General features: G+C 36.8%; 1 long non-coding RNA gene across 2 annotated transcripts in view; it reads left to right on the top strand.

The window, feature by feature from the left end:
• The window catches only part of LOC132597833 (uncharacterized), a 274,690-nt gene that overhangs the window by 223,036 nt on the left and 29,324 nt on the right, over positions 1 to 22,330 (top strand). The window contains exons 3-5 of one of the 2 annotated variants that reach the window (XR_009565198.1): positions 4,530 to 4,637; positions 10,124 to 10,418; positions 10,821 to 10,979. This is a non-coding gene — a long non-coding RNA (uncharacterized lncRNA). Of the gene's footprint in view, positions 1 to 4,529; positions 4,638 to 10,123; positions 10,419 to 10,820; positions 11,300 to 22,330 lie in introns of those variants that run through there. The other variant, XR_009565197.1, reaches the window with a different exon arrangement.

A 22,330-nucleotide genomic window follows, 5' to 3' on the forward strand; every position in this document is an offset into this window, starting at 1 on the left:
TGTTTTTTCTTAAAACATTGATAAACGAGTACCCGGATTATTACAATTCAATCCCACAAGTATTTAATTTGTGTACATACACTAGAGACACAGAGGCGGATAAGATGCTATAACTACTATGAAGAATCTCAGTCTATATCAAGAATCTCAGTCAATCCTGGGTGAAGGTAAAGAGACACACATTCACAAGTAACTACAATGCAAGTCCACAGTGATAAATGGTGTAAAACAACTGTAAACATTTCCTGTGGGAGCAAAAAGGAAAAAGTGATTGAGATTATGGATATTAAGAAAGAGAAGCCTTGCAAAATATGTAACATTTGAGTTATACCTTAAGGTTAGCTATATCAAGGCAGAGAAGGAAAATGAGAGAAGGGGTAAGGGAAAAGGCTGTTTTTGGCAGAGGAAGGAAAGATTCAGAGACCGAAAATTGCATGTTTTATTCAAGGGCAGGAAATAGTATCCTGTGTCTGAAGTACAGCGGGTAAGGAGAAGGGGGAACGCTGTTGGAGATAGCAGATTCTGATTATGAAAGGCATTGAACACCATATTGGGGTTTAATTTCAATCCCTAGGAAATGGGAACCCCTAAAAACAGAACTCATAATGGAGACTCAGTTAAGAGAATATCATAGCAGATTTATAAAGTTTGAAAACTCCTTGCTTAGATTCTGGAAAGGTTGCTTAATAAAGAAGCACTAGTGGTGGTAAGACAAGTTTGACTTTCAAAATGATTATGTAAGAGATATTGTTATCTACACTAGGGTAATGGTTTAAAACAATGCACTTCAGTGTAGAGAGGTCCATTTGTATATTGTTGAGACAGCACCCTCAAAGAGCCGAATGGTCTTCCTTTGACTCCATAATCAAATAGAGTAAAATAAAGATTCTACATTTTATACATTTAGAGAATGAATGGAGGGAGATATAATCAAACACATTAGGAGGATAGTAAAGGGAAGAGGTGTCAGGAAACAATGAATTTGGTTTGAACCTTTTGTCAGAGGTTTCTAATATGGGCTAGCCACATACCCTGTCTACATTTCCCAGAGTCCCCAGTAGTTAAATGAACCACGTAACTGAGCTCTATGCAAGAGAATATAACTGCAGTGATGTGTACCACTTCCAGACCTGGATAAAAAATTCCCCTGTGCATATTTCTTGTTTTATCTTCTCCTGCCACTGAATGCAAGTGACTGTGCTGTCCTAGAGAAAGCAGATGGTGCCTCAGTTCATGGATGAGAGATACCTGAGAACTAGACATACTTTCCTTGAACTGTTAACTTGAGTGATCAGTAAACCTCTATTGTTTTTGAGACATTGTATTGGTTTTGAGACATTGGGGTCTCTTTTATTCTGAAGCTCAGCTGAACTGAATACAAATGTATTGAGTTTAAAATTTCTATAACACAATGGTTACAATGATCCACGAGACATAAATAAGCAGGGTCCCAAGATTACACAGAGGAGAAGCACCTAACTCAGAATGAGAAGGCTGTGAAAGCTCCCAGAAATTTACCTTAAGCTGAGACCAGGAGTTTGATGAGATAGAAAATTACTGGGGAAGGCACTCCTCAGAGTAAGAAAGAGTCATCTGGATATGAATATAATATTGAACGCCAGGCTTTTTGTGAATTTTGTTTATTGCCATTTGGATTCTGGAAGCAGAGATAGCAATTAGTTAGTCTTGCTGAGATGTATTAGTTTTATTAAAAATTATTTTGTTAGGGCTTCCCTGGTGGCGCAGTGGTTGAGAGTCCGCCTGCCGATGCAGGGGACATGGGTTCGTGTCCCGGTCCGGGAAGATCCCACATGCCGCGGAGCGGCTGGGCCCATGAGCCACGGCCGCTGAGCCTGCGCGTCCGGAGCCTGTGCTCCGCAACGGGAGAGGCCACAACAGTGAGAGGCCTGCGTACCACAAAAAAAAAAAAAAAAAAAAAAAAAAAAATTATTTTGTTAAAGGTACAACTCTAAGCAGGTTCTTTTGTCTGTTGGATCAAGGAGGTCTTTATTTAATACGTAGTCTTTAATGACGTGGCGAAACTTTAAGCAAGCTTTAATTCAGCTACCTATGCTCCCTAGACTAAGTTTTGAAGCAACTAAAGGTCCCTAGGCCAAAAAAAAAAAAGTGGTTTCTTAGCATTACATTAAGGTAACTGCAGAGACTGTCAACAGAGAACGGGGGCGGGGGGCAGGCGGCAGGGGGGAGGTAAAAGTATTTTGACAAACTGTGGTGCCAAAGGAAATTGGATTTTCCCTCATTTTGTCAGAGGAGGAAAAGCGCTTTCTAGTGAGTGTGAGAATAACAGCACAGACCAAATTCATCTTCTGTTACTTAAATGATTCTCCTTTGCATTTCATATAAATTTTAAAATGAACTTGTTAATTTCCGAAAACGCAAAATAGGTAGACATTTTATTGGGATGACAGTAAAGCTATATATCAATTTATGTAGGACTGCCATCTTTATAGTACTGAATCTTTCAATCAGTAAACATCATAAATTTCTATACTTAGGCCTACTTTAATATTTTTTTGTCAATGGTATGCCACTCTTTTTCGTATAGAGTAGTAGCACTTGTGGCAGTTTTGTAGTAGCGGCTGTTGAAAAATTAGATCTATTCCTAGAAGTTTGCTGGTTTATAAAATGGTAACATTTTCCCTACATAGTTGAAAACTTTTAAAAATATCATGTCTAGTCGTCTGTTGCTGATATATAGACATGCAATTGATTTTATATACTGATCTTATATCCAGTGATCATGCTAAATTTGCTGATTAAGTCATTTATTCATTCTTTTGGATTTTCTCTAATCACAGTCATGTCAACTATTAAAAATGGCAGGGGCTTCCCTGGTGGCGCAGTGGTTGAGAGTCCGCCTGCCGATGCAGGGGACACGGGTTCGTGCCCCGGTCAGGGAAGATCCCACATGCCGCGGAGCGGCTGGGCCCGTGAGCCATGGCCGCTGAGCCTGCGCGTCCGGAGCCTGTGCTCCACAATGGGAGAGGCCACAACAGTGAGAGGCTCACGTACGGCAAAAAAAAAAAAAAAAAAAAAAAGGCAGATCTGTCTCTAACTCTTCTTTTTCATGACTTACAGCACGGGGTAAGACCTTCAGTACAATGTTTAATAGAAATGTTGTAAGCTAAGCTGACATCCTCTTATTCCTAATCTCAAGTAGAAAGTTTTTAGTATTTCACACTTAAGAATAAACTCTGCCAAATATTTTTTATAGATACCATCTCTCAGATTAAGAAAACTACCTTATGGTCCTAGTTGTTTTTTCTACTACTGAGTGCTGAACTTTATCAAATACTATGTATACATCCAGCAGTATGATCATATGATGTTCCTCCTTTAGTACCGTAATTTCCTTTGTAAATGTATACCTTTCCTTACATAAGTTAGTAGTTTTTTCAATCAGATGTTAGATTTTTAAATTAGATTCAAAACCCACTGAAACTCTGCATGGAAGATTTTAATCTGTTAGAAAAATTCTAAGTGTCTACACTTATAATTTTATAGAAAAGGTTTTTGATAATATGTATGTGATTCTGAAGCCAATACAGATAAAAAAATTTTAAATACCATTTTAAAAAATGCTTTCTCCAAAGGATGTTTCTCTCACATACATTTTTTGCTCCCCAAAATGTTTACTTTTGAGAATTTAAACTTCAGGTCCCCTTGCACATTTTCGAAAGGATGTGTAAGTCACTGCAATTGTATTTGTTAAGAGCAACAGGAGAAAACTTATGTATCAGAATAGGCGATGTTAGGTTCAACAGACAACACCACAATTGTAGTGGTTTAAAACAGGAAACTTTTATTTATTTCATCCTCCATGCTCAGTGAGGGTCTTTACATGGGCTCTGCTTAGAGAATTTATTCACCTACTAGAAGCTTATGGAACAGGAACTGTCCGGAAACACTGAGGGCTGCGGTGATGGAAAAGAAAATGTCAAAGTCTGCCCTATGCTATAAAAATGCTGACCGTATCAATTCTATTTATTTATTTATTTTGGTAAAAGCAAGGCACATGGCCAATTTTGGCCAATGAGAGTAGTAATTTGAACATAATTCTCTTCTATGGTAGGAAACTGAATATTAGTGAACTAATAGGACTGACCACAATCTTCAGATCAGCAAATCTTTGGTTTCCTCCCTCTCTCACTTACACACTCACCTCCTCCCCAGGGAAACTACCCAAACACCCCGTCCATTTACTGCTTTGATCTTCAAGCCCTAGGTCTCAGACAGTCATTCTGGCACACCCTCTGCCAGACCCAGAGTAGTGAGACAAGGACAGCATACCTGCTATGAACACCTCTATTCAGACGGAGAAATACTGAGAAACATGCAGCAATTACTCACATTTAGCAAGGCCAATTCACGCTGGCCAAATGCAGAAGAAAGTGGAGAATAAGCCTCTGATTTGTCTTCCTAACCTAAGAGTAATTCCCAGTCCACAGCGATCCATGGTCCTTGAGTCCACCCTCTGGGAGGTAATTCTTTTTCCATTATCTTCCTAGGCTACAACTGAAGAAGACATGTGACAACATAACTTTTTAAGTGGTGCAAAGCTTTCTCAGCCCATTTTCTGCCCACAAAGAGAAGCACAACAGTCTACTTCAGTCCAGGTTAGTGTTTCTCTTCATAGTATAACTCTGAAATAATTTATTGACCTCTTATTTATTTGATTTCAATCATCATTAGGTACATACCAATAGCCACAGTCAGATTCTTCCCAGGACATTCCCCTCTATGTATACTTAATTGCAGATACCTTGAGCTATCAGAGTTATATTTTAAAGAAAATCACATCCTTAGTCTTTTTTTCACTAAACCATCTTTCCAACAAAAAAATGTATTGCCGGCCACTTAACCTGTTCAAATGTTTTAGCTCTTATTTTATGGTCCATATGTTTTATATGATCTTTGCTACAAGGCTGATTTCACAGGCTTTTTCTCTTAATTTTACCTTTTACAGTTAGAAATCAAGACACAATTTCCTCTTACAAGCCTCAAGTCCTAACTTTCAGGACTGTCTTCTTCCTTTTCATTTTTCCTTTCCAACTGCCAATTTCTGCTCTGGGCTTATTTATTTCTTCTTCAAGTATAGTTAACAGTAGACAACCCACACTACTAGTATTCTGTTTTACAACCTTTTCACCAAACTATAAAGGATGTTACTAACTTGCAAGTTACTGCAGACTACAGTTTTATCACTGGTTCTCCAAAGCTTAATGTAGACCTCCATCCTTCCAACTTACTTAAAAATTTTTTTCTTGCAACTTATTTCCTAACCAGGATGACGATGACACGTAGGTCTATGTTATGGTAGCACACTAATTCTGGTATCATTTTTCATATCAATCATGATATGGTAACAAATGAAAACATACGCCTTGTGGATTTTAGCAGTGTTTAGCACGGGTCCTAATTACTGTACTCCTTCTGGAGTACACATGGAAAGAGTACCCTTTTCCAGGTTGAAAAAGGAATTGTACTGGTTTCACTGTCTGGTTAAGAAGAAGGAGAGGGAAGGGTAAGAAAAGAGAGAACATGACAAAATATTCACTGTCCCTTAAAGTTTGTACTGTAAGAGATATGTCACTGCTACTCATGTTTCATTGGTCAAAACAAGACGTGGCTGGAAAGTGATAGAGAAGTGTGATCTCAAAGGTCAGGAAATGGATATTGCTGAACACAGCCTACCACAAATGGGACTTGTAAATTAATTGTGGGAAATCCATATAAAAAATCTCAAACAGCTATTTTAAAAATAAGAATGATGATGTATGGTATGTAATGATATAGAAAGACCTCCAAGACTAGTGTTATTTAAGTTTTGACTTGTATGTATAATATGCTAAATTCTGTGTGAAAAGAGAGAGGGGGAGATAAAAATGCATTTTCTTATATAAAGTCTGGAAGAATATGCCAGAGACTGGCTAGAGAAAGGAGGCTATTCACTCACTCTACACTACTTTTTATTCTTGCATTTTGAACCACATAAATGTATTTCCTCTTCAAAAAAAGCTATATTTTAAAGGGGCAAATTGTTATGCTTTTAAATTTAGAACAATCTGCTAGGTAACACATGACTGACAACTACATCACAGAAAATGTCAACTCCTGTAAAACCCCTGGCTTGGTGAAAAGAAAATGTTCAATTTAACTCTGCCAATTATTTTTACATTCTTTACCCTAATACCCAGGTAACCTTTTTAACATAACAAAAGTCTCAAAGCCATTACCCATGTCATTACATAATAAAAATCTTTACTATTGAAGGTCCTGTTTTTATAAAACTAACCACATTGATGATAGTATTTTGTTCACTGGGGGTTTTCATGTCTGTTTCTGAAATGTTTCTCTGAATGATGTAAGGACTGCATTTCAGGCATATAGCTATAGCTGGAAACTTACATTAAATTCTTCTTAAAATCACAGATAAAACAGTTCCAACATTGATAATGACATTTGCAAGTTGTTACCTGATAATATTTTGTTATGGAAAACATTTATTGTCAATAACTTATTTTTTTCACAGGACGTTAAGTACCAGAAATGGGTAAGTTTCTTTACTAAAAACAGTCTATGGCAAACAATCTAAGACGAGTTTTGAAAATCTATTTTTAAGCCACTGTATAGCAAACTGAATACATTGTTTTAAATACATTGTTCTCAAATATATTCAATACACTTTTTATTTTAGGAATTTCTGTTTTCCAGCACTAGATGCTGACCAAGGTATGTGACTAGTTAGGTATTTGATGTTTTAACTTTTACTACTAAGCAGAAACTTCAGAATCACCTGACGAACATTTATCAAATTTAGTGAAAACATTCTAAAGCACACATTGTTGTGCTGAATTTCAGATGTCCCAAATGAAGTAAAGAGTAAAGTTTTTCCTTATATCCTTGGGGCTGAACTTTTGAAAATTTCCCTAACCACGATGACTTCAGTTTCATCATTAATCATAGACTGCTAAAGAATCTTCTTGACAATTTTGAAGTTTGAAACAGGCTTCTTGTTACATTTATTACTTTAACCTCATCATCTACCCAAGAAAGAGACTATTCTCCAATTTATGTGAATCACCTTGAGCTACATTATTAGACATAGGAAAATCTCATCTATAGATTAAGGGAAGACATCATTGTTAACCTATATATGAAACCTAAAAGATTTTAATATTTAACTTTATTTTTAAAATACAATTTGCCTCCCTCTCTAATAACTCTCTTAGTGTCTACTGATTCCACTGGTCGATGCACCCCCATATGGAGACTGTAAGTCCAATAGCAGAGCTGTGAGTATGATTAGGGAATCTATTATACTAGAAGGTCAGGTACATCTTATAAGAAACTGGATTTACTGCATCTTAAGTAATTGTTCATAGTATCTGCCTAACCTGCTACTGACTCTTCTATGAATCTGTCCAATATCTTCAAACTCCATTCATTTACAAACATATTAGCTATATAAAGTTCTCGAACATATAAAGTATTGAATATAATAGCCAACCTTTCATTATCAACTAACAGTAGAATAGAGAAACTCCCATCACTAAAAATGTTTGAGTGAAACAAAGCTTTTTCAGATACAAAACAAAAACTCACCTGAAAAACCATGTCTGAGATTTCACTTGGAGTAAACTTCCCATATAGTGAAATGAGGTCTCTTCTCACAGAGTGTGTTGCAGCTATAGTTGACCCTTGAACAGTGCGTGGGTTAGGGGTGCCCACCCTCTGTATCTGTGGTCTGTATCTGCTGAATGTGTAGCACTGTAGTAGTTACTACTGAAAAAAAGCTGCATATAGGCAGAGCCACACAGTACAGAGCCACATTGTTCAAGGGAAAAGTGGATATATTTTGCCAAAGCACTAACCCCATATTATTTTGTTCAGCTTGCATTGAACTTTATAAAAATGTAACCATAGTGTAGTTAATCTTCTACAAGCTTATTTTTCTGTTCAATATTATTTAAGATATATACATGTTTTTTACATATAGCTCTAGTTTATTTTCACTGCTTTAAATTATGCTATTGAGTGAATGTACTATAATTTATTAATCATTAATTTTGATAGCCATTTATTTTTCTCCACCTTTTCAGTTACAGCTGTGTTGCTAAGAATATTATTTTCCATATGCCCTAGTACATACCAGTGATTTTTTTCCTCTACAGGAAGCTGTAATTGCTACTATAGACATACATTCAAGTTTACTAGCTTATTCTTGTTTTTCAGGACTCCCATCAGCACTTTATGACTTGGCATTACACTACATTGCCAAAACACTTGGTATTTTCAAACTTTTTGCTAACCTGGAGGGTTTGAAATAGGATCTCCTAGATGGACAAGATTTTATATGCTAAAAGAATTTAAAAGATATTATTTACTACTGGAAAAATTGGTGGGTATTGTCAGAATAGTGTACTTAAAAAGTGAATTTTCCAAGATAATCTTTTTTTTAAAAAAAAGTTTTTACTATTATGCACTTTCCTCTTTCTGTGACACAATTCAATGCTGCACTCAGGGTGCCTGTGCTACATGGTCTCATCTTACCTGAAACATTTTTTTCCTCCTCTCTTGATAGCATTTGCTCAGGTTTCTGCCTCTCCTTGTATCATTGCACTTGCCTCTAGTGATGCCAGGTCCCTCGTAGTGGTGTTTCTAATAGGCAGTGAGCTGAGGAACAAAAAACCCAATCTTCTTACTTTAAAATATGGATGTATGTATGTAGATATTCGGCTCTGAGTTATTAGGCCTCCTCCTTCTAATAAAGTTTCTGGCTATGATGACTGTTTTAGTTGCCTAGAGATGGTTTTCCCATCTTACTTCAGAATTTAAAATACGTCCCAGAGATCTGAAGTTGTTAGTGACTCAGCTCTGGATAAGTGCTTAAAAATTAATGCATTTAAAAAAATGTTTTCATGTCTGATAAAACACAATTATAATAGTATTCTTTTTATTTTAAGTTTTCCTTTTTTCTTCAAAAAGGCGAAAACGATCTACTTTCACATTCTTGCTAAGGTATCAATGGTTTTTCTTTTGGCATTGGTAATATGCCTATTTTTATTTTTCTGAAAAGTAAGGGCAAGTACTTAATCAGGCAAAAATTTCATTTCATCTACTATACATGAAAGAGAAGAGTGAGTCACTGAAGTCTTAGTAGTAAAATAGCAGAGAATTGGCCAGAGCTCTAAATACAGACTTTTATCCTCATGCCACAGTCTTGCAACCCTAGCAAGTACTATAGACTGTACTGACAAAAGAAATATCTACTTAGCAACTGCTCTCACAGCCAGATACATTAGTACCTGATTTCCCCCTGCCTAAATTTATCAGTATATGTAAACATTTTTCAGAATCCTCAAAGAACTCTGCTCAGGGAATAGATTATGCATAAAATAAGCTGATGTATTAAATCAGTGCAGCAATTGCAAAATATCCAAAGGTAGTTATCTACGATGTTGCCTATTTCAGCTGTAAATTTTCTATAATAATTTTTGAGTTCTACAAAGATTTATCCAACTGTAATTTCCAGGTCCACCTCTCATGGTAAATATTAAAAGCAACAAAATTTAATTGTACAGTAAGAAACATGTAACTAAAAATAAGTTATGCTATGTAAAAAACAATACGGTGCATCACCAATAATCCCCAATCATGTCGGTCAAAATATAAATGCTTTCATTTCCCCCAGGAATGTGAAGGAAAACGTCTTAGGGGATTATGAAACTAAATAAAGCTTTTCTTAAGCGTGATGAATAATAAGTTATATATTTTAAGTGCACATTAATACAATAACTTAGTTTTCCAGTATCTTTTAAGAATCTTTTTTGGGGAAATGAAAATTCATCTACTTCCACAGGGGGTAAGTTATGAGAGGAAAATTGGAAAATAAACTCTTATAAGCCAAGTGATTCCTTTACTTATATTTTGGGTTTAAAAGGTAAAATGTTTTAGCCCCCAAAGATTGCTTTTCTCATATTCTTCTCAGGCATATTATTGTAATTTGGAAAGAGATTCTGAAAATAGAGGCAATAAAACTGTTTCTGCTTGCATGCTGTGAAATCTCCCCACAAGGTTTTAAATTGAACTTGCTCAACAGGCAGAGAGAACCGCCTTCTTTCTTCAAAGACGTAAGAGGATTTGCTCAGTAAAAGGACTAACAGCATTCTCTGAAAGGGACACCTTGAGAGCGCCTGTGATTGCCGCTCCGATCAACTCTCCTCCTATCAATCATCAGAACACACCAAAGAAGCAGAATGGGATGCATGGGAGTCAGTTAAAAAACAAGCTAACCTAACTGGCTGCAAAAAGACATCTTAAAAATTTGCTTTGTGGTCTGAAAGTCCAAAAGGACCAGTGCTTAGTATATCTATAGCTTCCTCAGTCTGCTACAGGTAAAACTGGAAATAAATTCCATTCTCCTTGATACAGCAAGGTGTAAGACTTGCTTAGACTTTGACTCTAGGTTGGGGGGGAGGTAAAAGGAGGATAGGGAAATATTCTATTATTCATGTTTTCTATAATAATGAATTCTTTTTAGTCAGTTCTTCAATAAAAGCAAAAGTGATTTTAACTGGAAATACATACTATGAAGTTCTAATGAGGTTTGAATCATAAGCCTTTCACATATTTGGTAAGCACTTTGTAAAAATACAGTACCATTTCCATTTTTAGACTTTTGCATGTGGGGATAACTGAAAAGATCAATTAGTTCGAACTGAGTATTTGTTACAATGTTTGTGTCTCCCTAAACTTCATATGTTACAATCTAATTCCCATTATGATGTTATTTGTAGGTGCTCTTTTAAGAAGAGGTCAGAGATATAGATCAATCTCTTTCTGCCACATGAAAACACAAGGTGAAACTCAACAGTCTGCAACTATGAAGAGGACCCTCGCTAGAACCCGGCCATGTTGACAACATGATCTGAGTTCCAGTCTCAGAACTTTACGAAGTAATTTCTGTTTATAAGACCCCCAAGTCTGGTATTTTGTTAAACCAGCCAAACTAACTAAGACACAATTTGACCCTATCCAGACACTTCTTGCTTGGACTCTGCAAGGTAAAAAGGTGGTTGTGAACACATGAGGGGAGAAAGGTACACTGAAGAATTTAGATAAATGATTAGATAGGAAAATCTGAATGTGAGGTGCCTGTAAAAGGGGTGAAAAGTGGCATCACAATGGGATGCTTTGAACTACTCCAGAATATAAAACTAACCCTCAGGAAAGTGTTTCGAGTAGCTAAAAATAAAAAAAATAAAAAAAAAAAAAAGGAAGACATTCTTAGACCCCCACATAGAGGAAGGTTGCTTCAGTCTTCAACAGAGAAAAGCACGTAGAGCTCTGACTTGTCCATCACAAGTGATGATGTTGGACCATTCGGCAGCTCAGCCTTGTCTCAATGCTAATATTGCACACTGCTGGCTTCCCACTCTGGAGCTTTCCTACTGTCTCTGATGATGAGACATGCAGAACCCTCTTCACACACAAGGTACCGGCAGACAGAGCTCTGCTCGCTCATACCTGTTTGCTAGCCAGCCATGGTTGCTGTATTCGTATGGGATCTGGCTTCCCTGAAGGCTGTTTGGAAGGGCCAGATGACGTCACGTGAAAATGTTAACACCATTTAGGATGAATTTTAACCAATAATGGATGGGAAACAGAAAGAAGCCAAATAAACGCCTTTCTCCTCTTCTCCCCTAGTAGATACATCACCCTTGTAACCAGCTGTAACTTTCCAGTAAAACTGTCAACTCTGCAATGCACCACTTTCTCTCCTTCTCTGCCCTGCTTGCCTTTTATCCTCACATTTGTTTCTAGAATGTTGCACCCCACACTCATTGAATACAAGTAGTATGTATGTCTTACCTCATGCTCTTCTAGGAAATCTGAATAATTGAAAAGGGGGTTATTAGGAAAAATAGAAAATGGCTGTTTTTTGCAGCTATTTCTCTTAACTATGTACGAATGAAAGGAAATTGCAAAATAGAACAAGTAAGCAACTATGCAAACAGGAAAAGAAAGAAAATGAACAATAAAAACACTCCACTCAGTTATAAAACTCAACAGTTGAGGCAAGAATTATTAGCTAAGTTGCTTTACTTTGGACCACAGCTTGGTAGCATAAGTTGGCAAACTTTAAAGTGAATTCACTAAGATTTTTTATAAAGGTGGTCCAGGTTTCTAGGACTTTTATGTATTTTATACATTTTGAGAGTCATTAACTCAAGTAAATAAGATCTGGTGATGACTTTCAATTATGTTGCATGAACTTGAGAAAATTAATGAGAAAAACTTTAAAAGAAGTAATTGAAAGAATTATCTGAATTCTTTCAGATAACACTGCTCAATGATGTAACAATATTGGTTGGGGTTATATGGGTGTGGTGATTTTAAAAGCTACTGCTAACGTCTTCAAATTTAAGATTGGCACTATATACCCATGATATGCTTACAAGCAAACCAGGATGTCTAGATTGCTTCTTAGCTACACCCAAGTAGCCATGTATAAGGATTTTAGCTTTTCTTTCCTTTTCACTTTTGATACAAAGTCCCTGACTAGGAGGCTTGGAAGCAGACTCATATTTTCTACGCAAAAATCTATGCTAATTTTTTACTGAAAATGCCAAAGTTGAAAATAACGAGAAATAATATCTTAAAAGGTTGGGTGAAATCACACACAAAGAGTCAGCTGATTCCCATGAGGCAAGTAAAGCCATTTAGGCAGAGGATAAGAACTCCTTAAGAAAACACAAACTGCCTTATGCAAATGCAAGGTCAACCTTCATGATTGCTTTGCAAGTTGAAATGTACCTCTGCGACTTCATTCCAGCTTTGCTGCAGGCCAGTGACTAAGATATCCACAGAATAAAGAAAAAAGCAATGGAATCACTGTTTAGTTGTTGGAAGACATCTGACCCAGTGCTGTAACTGAGCACACCCAAATGGTCCAGGGGAAGAAGTAGCCACACAATAGCTAGAAATCATCTGCTCCTCTCACTATGGAGCTGTGGCAGAAGTACAACAAAAATTAAAAACTATAAAAGGTGCAGTATGGAAGTCACTAATATTATCAGAAGTAGGGGGTGACAGCAAACCTCATTCACATTACTAAACTAGGAAACCTGAAGGAAACCATAAACAAGACGAAAAGACAACCCTCAAAAGGGGAGAAAATATTTGTAAATGAAGCAACTGACAAAGGATTAATCTCCAAAATTTACAAGCAGCTCAATATCAAAAAAACAAACAACCCAATCCAAAAATGGGCAGAAGACCTAAATAGACATTCTCCAAAGAAGATATACAGACTGCCAACAAACACATGAAAGGATGCTCAACATCACTAATCATTAGAGAAATGCAAATCAAAACGACAATGAGATATCATCTCACACCAGTCAGAATGGCCATCATCTAAAAATCTACAAACAATAAATGCTGGAGAGTGTGTGGAGAAGAGGGAACCCTCTTGCACTGTTGGTGGGCATGTAAATTGATAGAGTCACTATGGAGAACAGTATGGAGGTTCCTTAAAAAACTAAAAATAGAACTACCATATGACCCAGCAATCCCACTACTGGGCATATACCCTGAGAAAACCATAATTCAAAAAGAGTCATGTAGGGCTTCCCTGGTGGCACAGTGGTTGAGAGTCAGCCTGCCGATGCAGGGGACATGGGTTCGTGCCCCGGTCCAGGAAGATCCCACATGCCACGGAGTGGCTAGGTCCGTGAGCCATGGCCGTGGAGCTTGTGCTCCACAATGGGAGAGGCCACAACAGTGAGAGGCCCGTGTACAGCAAAAAAAAAGTCATGTACCAAAATGTTCGTTGCAGCTCAACTTACAATAGGCAGGACATGGAAGCAACCTAAGTCTCCATGGACTGATGAATGGCTAAAGAAGATGTGGCACATATATACAATGGAATATTACTCAGCCATAAAAAGAAACGAAATTGAGTTATTTGTAGTGAGATGGATGGACCTAGAATCTGTCATACACAGTGAAGTAAGTCAGAAAGAAAAACAAATACCATATGCTAACACATATATATGGAATCTAAGGGGAAAAAAAAATGTCATGAAGAACCTAGGGGCAAGACAGGAATAAAGACACAGACCTACTAGAGAATGGACTTGAGGATATGGGGAGGGGGAAGGGTAAGCTGTGACAAACTGAGAGAGTGGCATGGACATATATACACTACCAAACGTAAAACAGATTGCTAGTGGGAAGCAGCCACATAGCACAGGGAGATCAGCTCGGTGCTTTGTGACCACCTAGAGGGGTGGGATAGGGAGGGTGGGAGGGAGGGAGATGCAAGAGATATGGAAACATATGTATATGTATAACTGATTCACTTTGTTATAAAGCAGAAACTAACACACCATTGTAAAGCAATTATACTCCAATAAAGATGTTAAAAAAATAATAAATAGGAAACCCAGAATGAAATGCAACAGTATATAAATATTTCAAAAAGAAAATGGCCATGGCTTGCTTTCTTAAAACCTAGGTTGAACTGAATCTATACATAATATATATGTTAAGAGGGAGAGTCAACAAAATCTTAACTTTTTTGTACTATTGTTATAAAAAAGTAAAACTTCAGAATGATTTTTTACAATCCTTTGAGAAGACTGCATGTAAGAGCACCAGGAGAGTAAGTGTTATATCTCCCATTCCTAGAAGGTCCATGAGATTATTTATGAGGATTGGGAAAGTTAGCCTCACCCAAACATGATGCACTATTTAAGATTTATCATTCTTGAATAAGCAGTCCTTTCTCTAAAATGCCAAGTGCCCCAATAGGATTAAGTGCATGATTAATAGTTATTAAAAATTCATGTGAATTCAGTGAATTAAATGCTTTCCCTAAGGCCAACTGAGTTTCCATCAAACATACAAGAGGATTGTATGTACTAGCTAAGGAGGAGGAAAGTATGTGCCAGGCTGGATAGCCAGGCTGGATAACCAAGCTAGGGATATGCTAGGATCGTGGGAGCTACCTGGGACTGCAAATGGAAGAATAACATTTGGTCCTTGAAAACGTTGTACATGTCTGACTTTCCCTACTCTTTTTTCTACCAGTAGCAACTTCAAGCTCCCTCTGAAAAATTAACACTAACAAGACTGTAAATGAAGCAGAAATTTTTTGCCGTCTAAGAACTAACCAAGATATAGCAGAATAGGTATAGTTTTTAAAGAAAGCCTACTGATCTCCATGGTGCATGTAAAGTGGCCCATCTCTAGCCATGACCTCAAATGAACCGTATTTTTTCTTTGCCTCACTTCATCATTTTCCTTTCTTCTGTTTTCTGTTTCTATCTTCCCTCTCCCCACCTTGGTACTGAGAGTTTTGGTCCAAAAACCAGCAGCACTGACATCACCTTGGGAGCTTGTTAGAAATTCAAAATCCTGAGTCCCTCTTCAGATATTAAATTAAATTTTGCATTTTAACAAATTTCCCCAGGTGATTCATAAAGTTGCTTATCAAATTTTATTTGTAAATTTAAACGTTTTTTACATTATTTGATTTTCTTTCCCTTTCTCACCTCTGTTTTCTTGGATCTCTTCATCACTTTCTTTATGTGATGTATTTTTGCTCTTTTTTCATTACATCTTTAGATGATATTTCCTCAATAAGTCTCTAGTAATGCTTTCGCAACTTTGCTCATGAAACGTCTGTCAAGAATGGCCTTCTGCTTAATGTGTTGGTATTAGAGCTGGATACAAAAGGTTATCATTTCAATGCACGCTTCTCAATGAAGTCAGTGATAACTCACTTTTGTAACTCTTGTATCACAGTTTCCACAAATCTTGCATTAGCTACATTTTCTCTTATTCGATTTTAAATTATTGGAGGGATTTAAATGAAATCCCTAAAGGTCAACATGCTTTTAATAAATCCTATGCAAATCTTGGCTGAAACATTGCTGGCTTCCTTTCACACTTGTTAAAGGCTGAGCTCGCCTGGTTTTTGAATAAAATGCCCTTCTCCAAATGGGACACAACCTGCTGAAGTTTTTAAAGAAAGCCTACTGATCTCCATGGTCCATGTAAAGTGGCCCTTCCCTAGTCTTGACATCAAATACCTTGCTAACTGCCTAAAAGAAATCCCAAGGGGATACTGTAAGATTTGTCCATTTCCTGAAAGACCAATTAAACTAACCTCATTATATCTTACATTGCTGCACGCCTCCGTCACTGCCAAAAACTCAAGCCTCCCAGAAAGGCCATCATGACCTAGATATAAAACAGAGCATACCTCTGTACATCTACTCATCAACACCATTTTCCACCTGGCTGTTATTTCCCATCCACCATTTCCATTGTAATTCAAGTTCTGATATCAGTACAATCTACTCATCTACCTCTTCTCTGAAAACTCCTCATACTACTTGCTCTAATCAAAACCTTGCTGTAACCCAAAGACACTGTTTCTCTTAAAACACTCTCAAAAGCATTCTTCTCTATTCTTGACAGACCTCAGAGACTCTGAGTGGATTAGGTGCCTCTTTGATACTTCCAGTTTATATTTCCTCAAAAATACTCTTCTACTGAAACTTTCTTTTAGACTGTGCTATCATCTGTACTTATTTGTTGAATATTTTAGCCTTCCTCACCATAACTGCACCGAAATTCTTGGAAATTTCAATACCCACATATACTATTTGTTATAGTACCTCAGCCTTCACTTCCTTGACCTCCTTACTGCCTACATCAGGTTATTCGACCTCATCTCAGTCATCTTCTGTCATGAGGAAATACTTGATCTTCTCATCGAAAGTATTGTGTTATCTCCAAAATCTCTGATAGCTTCTTCCTTTGTCTCCAGTTAATATACACCAGGAATAATGCTTTGATCTATCAGGGCCAAGTAGAGAACCAGATCTTTCATTTTTCCATCCAATAATCAGGTGTCCCTATTTGTGGTGTCAGTGACAACCATATGAATAACTGGACCTCCCACTCCCATCCAGCAGTAATGAGAACTTTCCCTTGGGTTTCAATGAAAGCCAAATGGTGAAAGCATACTCTACATTCACCTGCCAGTGATGAGATAACACCTCTCATCCCTAGCAGGAACAGTATCAGACAAAAACAACTAAATAGGATTAAATAAGATGCAGAGTCTCTTAAAAAAAGTACTACAAATGTCCAGGTTCCAATAAAAAAAAATCAGTCATTATATCAAGAGCCACAAAGATCTCAAAGAATGAAAAAAGACAATCAATAGAAGAGAACACAGGTGACAGAGATGTTAGAATTTTCTGACAAAGATTTTAAAGCAGACATTATATAAGTGCTCAACAAGTACTTGTTCACATGCTTGAATCAAAGAGCAAAATACAATGACTCAACAAAAATACAGAAAGTCTAAGCAGAGAAAAGATATAAAGAAGAACCAAACAGAAATTTTAGGATTGAAAAAAAACTTAGATATTTAACTAAGGAGATTTCCAAGCAAAGTGTTGAAGCAAAGCATACTATGGCCTGATTTCTTCTTGCTGCTTTTAGTAAAATGCAAGAGGAAAGACATAAATTAAGAGACAAAATTTTAAACATAAAGGAACCAGGGCATGACGACTGTAGAAATCCTCACCTGGCAAAAAATGCTGAAGTTAAGGGATTTACTGTCAAAGTATCCTATAGAGAAAAATCTGAGACTGAGGCTTCATAACTTTTTGCTAATACTTTTGAAAGATGAAAAGTTCACAGTATGCAGTTACATAAGTCTCTTTAAAGAAATTAGAGATTAAACAAGGATTTACTATATAGCACAGGGAACTATATTCAATATCTTGTAATAATTTATAATGGGAAAAAATTGAAAAAATATACGTATGTATAACTGAATAACTTTACACCAGAAACTAACACAATATTGTAAATCAACTATACTTCAATAAAAAAAGAAAAAAAATGAAATTAGAGGTTAACTCATTCATCCCCTCTACTATGTCAGTAAAAACAAAAAATAGAGATTACCTCAAGAAAGAGCTGTGCACAAATCTCATGATTAATGGAGTAAATCCCTTTGGCATACATGGGAGATCTACAGCATGCTTCAGAATGTTATAAGAGTAGAAATGCTACCAGTTTGGCTTGAAAGAGAAAGAGGGAAAAAATGAAAGATGGCTGTTGGACCTGCAATATTTTTCAAGCAGGATAACAGGTTGATAACACTATTCAACTGTAGACACATTCTACTATACATGAAAAAGGATGAGTGACTCAGAAGGTGGAGTCAAGAGCCCATCGCAGTTATGATTCCAAAGAGTGGATCTGTGAGCCTGGTAAAATTATTCCCAGGCCCAGACAACAAAAGGAGATTGCCCAACTACATTTGAAAATTGCTCAGGACCAGTGACTTTGTTTTTCCTTCACCTTTTCTCCTTTTGAATGTGAATATCTGTAACTACTACCCTATGCCTCTCTCATTATATTTTTGAACAGATAACTTGAGTTCTGAGTTTCAAAGGTCCACAAACAAAGATAAATTGTGCTTCAGGATGGATTATACCCAGAGTCTCATCCCTGTCTTATATTTATTATTTAGATAATAATACTTGGGACTCTTGAGATTCTATGATTTAGATGAGATTCTGGATTTGAGTTGATGCTGCAGTAAGTTGAGATTTGGGGGAATGTTTGAATGGGGTGAATGCATTTTGTGTGTAGTAGGGTGGTAAATCTTTGGGGGCTATAATGTAGTAGGCAGAATAATGCCCCCTGCCAAAGATGCCCACACCCAGAACTTGTGAATATGTTTCGTTAAATGGAAAAAATTAATTAAGGTGGCAGATAGAATTGAGGTTGCTAATTACCTGACTTTAAGCTAGGTGGGCCCAATGTGATCACAAGGTTCTTTAAATGTGTAAGAGGAATGCAAAAGCATTGGTGTCAGAGAGATACATCTAAGAAAGATTTGACCAGTCATTACTGGCTTTGAAAATGGAAGGGAGCTACAATTCAAGGAATGCAGAAAGTGTCTAGAAGCTTGAAAAGGTAAGAAAAACAAGTTTCCCCTAGAGCCTCTAAAAAAGAATACAGCCTTTCCAATACAATGACTTTCAACCAGTGAGACCACTAAAACTGTACGATAAATTTATACTGTCTTAGGCCACTACAGTTGTGGTAATTTGCTCTAGCAGCCATAGGAAAATAAAGATTTCAATACTAACACTTACAACCATTTGTTAGAATTACCTGACAAAGTTTTTAAGGCAGATATCACAAAGAAGCTCAACAAGCAATTACACACATGCTTGAGAATAATGAAAAAATTAAAAGCCTCAACAAAGAAATAGAAAGTTTTAGGAAAGAAAAAGAAGTAGAAACAAATGGAAATTTAGAACTGGAAAGTGTAATACTAAATAAGAGGCTCAGTGAATAGACTCAGAAGCAAAGTGGAGGAGACAGAGGAAATATCTGAAATTGAAAGATTAAAAAATAGAAGTTCCTCAATTTAAACACAGAGAATTAGATTGAAAAAGATGAGCACAGTGACATGGAGGGTTATAATAAAAGATCTAACATTTATGTCACTGAAGTCCCCGAAGAAGAGGACAAAGAGGGGAGGAATGAAAAAGCTCTTGAAAAAAAAATGGCTAAAAACTTTTCAAATATGGCAAAAAACATAAAAATACAGCCTAAAAGAGCTAATCAAGTCCTAAATGAGACAAATCAATGCAAAGCCACATAAAAATTAAAATTCTGAAAACTAAATACAAAGATAAAATGTTAAAAGGCATCAGAGAGAAATGAAACCATACCTGTGGGGAAAAGAGACTTCAAATGACAGTGGATTTTGCATCAAAAACTATGGAAACCAAAAGGAAATGGCACTATATATTTCAAATACTGCAAGAAAACATCTGTTATAACCCAGAATCCTAGATCCAGTAAAAATATCCTACAGGAATGAAAGAAATTAAGACATTCTAGAATTAAAGAACACTAAGAGATTTGTCACTAGCAGACTGACCCTAAAATAATAGCTAAGGGAAATTATGTAAACAAAAAGAAAATGATAAAAGAAGGGACTTTAGAATATCATAAAAGAAGAAACAAGATGGCAAATAAAAATATGGGTAAATACAACAGACACTCCTCTTTATTTTCTAAATTGTTTACAGTTGAAGGAAAAGTATCACACACTCTGAAGTGGTTCTAAATGTATTTAGAAGAAAAGTTATGACAATTTACTATAAATGCAGGAGGATAAAGGAAGTTAATTTGAAGGACTTTTTCTACACTTTAACTGGTAAAATGATGAATACAAAAACTGTGGCAAGTTATGGATAAAAAAATTTTTGAACTAAGTAAAAATAAAAACACTACTTTTCAGAATTTGTGGCCTGTAGCTAAAGCAATGCTTAGAGAAAGTGGATAACACTAAATGCATACATTAAAAGGAAAGAACAATCTAACATTAATAACATAAGCTTTCACCATATAAAACTAGTGAAGAGCAAATAATCCTGAAGCATACACAAGAAAAATTAAATGAAAAATAGAACAGAAACGAGTGAAAACAATAGAGAATATCAACTAAACAAAAAGATGGTTCCTGGAGAAGTGCGGGGGAGAATACAATTATAAACATCTAACCAAACTAATTAAAAAAAAAAAAGATGTAAAACAAAGATTTCCACTATCAGAAATGAAAGGAGTATCATCACTACTGCTACCATGGAAATTAAAAGGACAATAAAGAAAACTGCAAAGAACTCTATGTGAACAAAGCTGATAAATTATATGACATTGCCTCAAAAAACAGACTACCTAAACTCATCCACAGAAAATACATGTGTCTGGTGCTCCAATTTTTACAGCTGCTGCTGGGGGACACCTGTACATTTCCTGACTCTGGTGGCCAGTGGGGCTTACATTTTTGGGTCCCACAGGACTGTAACCAAAGAAGAAAATGTTCTTAAACAACTACCACCCCCAGAGCATAGCAAGAGACAAGAGACCCAGGAGCTTGATCTGTGAAGGAGGCCCTGTTATCTAATTGTTATGACTGAGGCCTGAAGGGCAGGCTTCTAATTAAACACACATTTAGAACTGATTGTAATCCTTTCCAGGGACCTTGGAGGGTAGGCACTATATTTGTGTTCACCCACTGGCATGTCCCAGAGCATGAGTTCTTCTTGGAGGCGTGATGTACATGCATCTTGTGCCCTGGTTTTTATGTCTGGTGCCCAGGAGACACCCCTTGATAACCTGGCTCTGGTGGCCAGGGAGATTTGCATTCCTGAATCCCATGGGACTGTGGCATGTGTGAGAGATGGTTCTTGACAGGCAACCACCCACAGGACACTGCAGGGATGTATGGACTAAGGCACATCTCTCCAGGCTTTCTATGAAAGAGTCCCCTTTTCTTGTCCTAGAGCTTCAGCATGAGGGACAGGCAGAAAGAAAAACAGGCATAAATATTATTTGAAGAAATAATTGCTGAAACCTTCCATAACCTAGGGAAAGAAACAGACATCCAGATCCAGGAATCCCAGAGAATCCCAAATAAGAGGAAACTAAAGAGACCCACACCAAGACACATTATAATTAAAATGTCAAAAGTTAAGGACAGGGCTTCCCCGGTGGCGCAGTGTTCGAGAGTCTGCCTGCTGATGCAGGGGACACAGGTTCGTGCCCCGGTCCAGGAAGATCCCACATGCCGCGGAGTGGCTAGGCCCGTGAGCCATGGCCGCTGAGCCTGTGCGTCCAGAGCCTGTGCTCCGCAATGGGAGAGGCCACAACAGTGAGAGGCCTGCGTACCGCAAAAAAAAAAAAAAAAAAAAAAAGATGGTGGAAAAGTTAAGGACAAGGAGTGAATATTAAAAACAACTTGTTATATATAAGGGAAACCCCTAAGACTATCAGTAAATTTTTCAGCACAAACCTTGCAAGTCAGAAGGAAGTGGCATGATATATTCAAAGTGCTGAAAGAAAAATCTTCCAGCAAGAATACCTTGCCTGACAAAGATATCATTCAGAAGTGAAGGAGAGATAAAGTGTTTCCCAGGCAAGCAAAAGCTAAAGGAATTCATCACCACTAAACTGGCCTTACAAGAAATGTTAAGGGTCTTTCTTTAAGCTGAAAAGAGTGCTAATTAGTAACAAGAAAACACATGAAAGAATAAATTTCACTGGCAATAAGATAAATATGTGGTAAATATAGTGCATTAATTACTTATAAGGCTAGTATAAAGGGTAAAAGATAAAAGTAGTAAAAATAACTATGATTACAATACTTAGCTAAGGAATACACAAGATAAAGAGATGTAAAATACGA

Source organism: Globicephala melas, chromosome 9 (genome assembly GCF_963455315.2).
Source record: "Globicephala melas chromosome 9, mGloMel1.2, whole genome shotgun sequence".
Classification (NCBI taxonomy): domain Eukaryota; kingdom Metazoa; phylum Chordata; class Mammalia; order Artiodactyla; family Delphinidae; genus Globicephala; species Globicephala melas.